The sequence below is a fragment of the Haemaphysalis longicornis genome, unplaced genomic scaffold (genome assembly GCF_048455015.1).
Source record: "Haemaphysalis longicornis isolate Haplotype H1 unplaced genomic scaffold, Haemaphysalis longicornis Haplotype H1 scaffold_3, whole genome shotgun sequence".
NCBI lineage: Eukaryota > Metazoa > Arthropoda > Arachnida > Ixodida > Ixodidae > Haemaphysalis > Haemaphysalis longicornis.
The window spans coordinates 9,591,857-9,596,827 of record NW_027526335.1 but is presented as its reverse complement, the minus strand read 5'-3'; the positions used below and the strand labels follow the sequence as shown (position 1 = coordinate 9,596,827).

At 51.3% G+C, this 4,971-nt stretch overlaps 1 protein-coding gene across 1 annotated transcript in view; it reads left to right on the top strand.

The window, feature by feature from the left end:
- Window positions 1–4,971, top strand: part of LOC144173932 (thymocyte nuclear protein 1-like) — a 34,999-nt gene that overhangs the window by 3,188 nt on the left and 26,840 nt on the right. The window lies entirely within an intron of this gene.

Here is a 4,971-nt window from a genome sequence, read left to right as displayed (position 1 = left end):
AGATGGGGGTTAATATAGTGTCTGCGTTATCTCTTGTTTCATCATCTGGCTCGCGACCCGTTATCTGTCATCTGTACGCACACAAGCCCAAATTATCCCACGGATAGATTGGCAGCTTCGAGGGCGCCCGCTCGACTCTTGTCTTCCTGAGTTCACACACACACACACACACACATCGTACGTAAACAGTTGAGTCCGCCTGCACGCGATCGCACCTCGGAGCTACGTCGATGAACGCGCAACAGGACACCTGCTAGTTCTGTGCAGCGCTCTCAAAGCGTGACAATGATAGGAGAATAAACCGGACAAGCGAGCATGGCGGACTGCCCACAGTTTTTTTGCGGAAGGAGATGGTGGTTCGGGCGGGAGGGGGTGTGAGGGAGCCACGCGTGTCGCAAAAGGAGGGAGCTCCTCGTTTCCGCCTTCGTATCCCCACCAACTACCATCTCTTCCACTTGTGCGCCCCTCCGTGCTACAGTTCACTTATTCCGTGCAGCACTGCTAAAGCTATAGCCGGCACCAGCCAATGAAAAGAACGGATGCCCCGACTTCAGCCAATGAGAGGTACGGACGCGCCGATACTCTGTGCCCCTTCGCTGCGATTCTTCCCGACCCCATGTCTGCTCCCATTAACACGCAGTCAAAGACGCGCACCGGTACTTTTCCCTCCTGAGCGTGTGGACGCCCACGTTGACATCGCGAAGTGATGCACGAGCCAATGCGGCGGAGTGTAGGCGAGGCGGGAGGGTTATCGGGAGAGCACATTGGCGCGGAATTACGGCGGCACTGTTCACAACTAACGCTACCATGTTTAAGACGCGAAAGTACTTACTCATGAATGAGCGGCGCAGCACACGCCCCGTACCGTGATTCGTATTAAACTAAAAAAAAAAGATAGCTCTAACGAACCTTCTGAATATTTTTTCACCCGTCCAGGCATTCTTTCGCACTAAGTTAAAAAATGGCGCTCGGTATGGGTCGCAATTGTGTGATGCAGGTGGAAATGTTCGGTGTGTTTACGGACGACGCAGACACGCGCGATCTTGCAAAGGATCCTAAGACAACTGCGCTTCAAAAGCAGCTTCAGATAGCTTACCGGTGTAGGTCACCGTGTCATGTTCCAAGTGATTACTCCTGTGAGCCGGGCGAAAATAATGAATTTTTTGGGGGGTAGTCCGGATATGTCGGCGTGTACCGTCAGCGGAGTTGCAGCTCAACACTTTCCTGCCGTGCAGCGAATGTGCGGGCTGCGGTAGAGCAGGCGAGTCGCCTAAGACGCCCTTTTTTGCCGACTAGCGGTTGAAGAAGGTGTGATAGGTGGCGTTTACATCCTGGGCGAGAAGTTGGAGCAGACTGCGAGAAAAGGCCGCAGACCTTTTCTCGCCAGTGGGTGGGGTATACAGCTAAAAACCGAAGTAGGGGGAGACGGCGAGGGCTCCTGCTAACCGCAGACGTCTGTCTGCTGATGTCAGCTGTCGTCACGGTACTGGAAAAAATCAGCCGTAAACTTTGTCACTAGAATGCGTAAACGGGAGACATTAAAAAAAAAAAAACTGCGCTTTCTTATTTCTTTCGTTCGCAGTTTATACCAGCCTCGTAAACCGGAGGCAGTATTTTTGGTTGGGGTGTGGCTGGGTATAATCGCAGAGGTGAAACGTTTTCGGAAAAAGTCGGGGCAGCCGTACCGGCCTGCAATAGCGAGGTGCGCACTATTCACATTTTTCTTTCGTACACGCTGTTGACGATCTCCTCTTCACCTTCTCACCCTGTTCTTCTAAAACTGATCTCCTCCTCCTCCTCTTCCTCCTCCTCCTCCTCCTTATTCTTCTTTATATTTTGTTTATTTCCTACGCCGCTGTCACTGCCAGTGTTCAGACAAGCGGCACGGGAGGCAAAACAATTCTATCGGGCGTGAGAAACACCGCGCGCCTGTGCCGTGGAATTGTCTGCCCATTTCCTCAACTCCCGCTGCACTCTCTCCCTCCATTTATCTCTTCGCCGGCTTCCCCTGTCCTTTGCTTTGCTTGTCCTTTCCCACAAGTGATATCGCAATCGCGCGTACTTGGCGCGTGCCACTTGCTTTCACTCTTTTCTGACGTGAGCTAATCGGCGTCGTCTGACAACGGGACGCTCCGGACAACCCGATGACTGCTTTTTTTTTTCTTTTTTTCCTTTTTCGTGTTCGAAACGTTCCTGTCCAGCCTTTATGCGCTAAGGACAGCGCTGTTCGAGTGTTCTCTCTGTAAACGTGTCTTTGAGTCAACGATGATAAAACTCCTCCGTGTTTGAAACAAACCATTCAGCGCTGCCATTTCTTAATTATGGCTTGTGCATGGCATTGTTCGCATATCGAAATCATAAAAAGGACCGTGCTCTAAATTCCCATATGGGGAACTGGTTATTCGCTTTCACAAGAAGGACAGTCGCCGCGGCCCGGAATAGTCCTCGTGCTCACCCCGCAAGGGCCAGTCCTCTTTCCTATGCTCTTCACTTGGCCCTCCTCTCCTTCCGGCCATGCTGGAGAGCATAGAAGGGATAGGCCATCCACTGCACGCAGACGCCATCATTATCCGGACATCGAAGGCGGGATCGGAAGGCTGGATGGAGGTGACCCTCCACAAAGCAGCGGAAACGGTCCACGAGCTTGCAAGATGCGCGGCTTAAGCTGTTCACCGCAAAAATCCGAGTTATTGATACTCATTATCAGTAACTCGGAAGACAGAGAAATGATGAAAAGAAAGAGATAATAATCGTCATAGACGACACCGACATCAACCGAAGTCAGGATCCTAGACCTGCTTATACAAGAAAATGGCAAGACCGGGGCAGCGATACGCAAACTCAAGACCACATCAGAACAGATTATAAACATGATCAGGAGAGTCTCAAACAGAAGAAGGGGATTGAAAGAAGAAGATGCCCTGAAGCTAGTCCAAGCCTCCGTGACGTCAAGAATAGTTATGCTGCAGTCCCATATTTCCGACTACTAAAGAGAGACAGGGAACAACAAGCGCAATCATCGGGAAAGACGCAAAACTGGCTTTGGGCATCCCATGGAGTTCACTCATCCACCGAGAAGCTTGTGGGAATGGCTAAACACAGCACAGTGAGTGAACTGGTGGAAGCCCATCTATCCAACCAAAGAGTCATGCTCAGTCAAACCAAAGTGGGAAGAGCCGTCCTAGCCAAAATAGGATGGCAAGAAGCGTATCATCACAGGAAGGGCCCCATACCCAGGAATTAGGCCGAAGTAGCTGAAAGCAAACCGCTACCCCGGTATATGAAACAGGACCGCAACGAGAAACGAAGAGCGGCCAGAGCGAAAGCCCTGGCCAAAACTCTGGAAGAAGACGGGAGCTTATATACGGATGCCTACTTGCCTAGCTGCCCTAGTTTTCAACGAAGGCAACTATCGCAGTCACGAAGCTTGACAAACTAGTAACATGTGCATCAATTTCGTCACCCTCCCCCGAGGAGGCAGAGGAAACGGCAATAGCCATTGTCCCAATTCCCAACCTGGCACAAGGAAATTAATCACGGACTCCCAGAAGGCATACAAAAACTTCAGGAAAGGATGGGTGTCTTTAGCGGCGCTGAGAATCCTCACGAAAAAAAAAAAACGCGTCCAAATCATAAGACAGAGCTAGTATGTGTATCGGCCCACTCAGCGGTGGAGGGCAATGAATTTTCCCACCAACAGGCCCGAGAAATCAACCTCCGGGCTGAGGGGCCAGAGCAACGACCCATCACGAGCTACAAAGATATAATAAACCATTACAGGGGCAGCAGAAAACGCTTCCCCAAACCACACCACTCCTTTAGCAGAACCCAGCAAGCCATTTATAGAGAGCTACAAGCCAGATCTTTGCCGCATCCATACCTCCAGAACAAAATGTATCCAGAAAGGAATGCAAGTTTTGCAAACAACCTGGTACCACACGTCGGCAAACTGGGCGTCACTCACTCGCACTCACACAGAAAAATATGTTTTTTCTCACACACTCACTCACACTCACGCTTACCAGTCGCACTCACTCGCGCTCACGCTCACCACTCGCATTCACTCACGCTCACCATTCGCCGTCACCACTCGCACTCACTCGTGCTCGCGCTCACCACTCGTCGTCTCCCCTGGCACGCTAGTGTGCACCAGACCCTCCATGAGTCATGAAACCGAACAGTATTAGTGCATTACGGCACCATAAGGCCATCCAAATCATATTCATAAATCAACACGCCACCAGAGAATTAATTCTGGGGTGCCCCATAGCAGAAGCTTAGCGACGACATATTTCCGAAGCTAAAAGCAATCCCGCCATTAACAGCCATCACAGTGAGCGTCTCATGCTACGAATAGCGAACAGCGAGTACAAGCGCAATAGTGGCGCTCACACTCGCCAGCCCAAAACGATGGTGAGGCTCACTCGCTCGTGAGTGGTGAGGGGGGGGGGGGGGGATGTGTGAGTGCACTCGTGAGTGAGCCTGCCGACCTGTGCCTGGTACACTCCGACATATCACAGGAGCGTGCAATTTCTCTGAAACGTCCCCCCCCCCCCCCCTTTTCCCCTATCCAATAGTACCCTTACCGAGGGATGGAAGATCTTGCTGCCCAGACCCTCCTAGGAAGACCAGCTAACACTGATCACCAGGGGCCAGGAGGCCCTGGAAGCATACGGTATCCGAGAAAAGGGAACCACCCCACCTGCGCTTAAGCGCCACATTTCAATGGCTCAATACAGTTGTTTCTCTCTCTCATCGTGCTCTGCAGCACGCCTTAGCCGCTGCAGAATGTCCGTGGAGATAAGAAAACAAATTCCGCCATACATGCGAATGCATGTATGTCCAGTTGACCGCATGAGACGACGCATTATTTAATGTGTTCGATTAGTAATCTTGTCGCTTATTTAGGACACTTTGCTCTGAGATCCGTCTTAATGCTTTCGAGCGGCTTCGGTCCGTCTCTATGCGCGT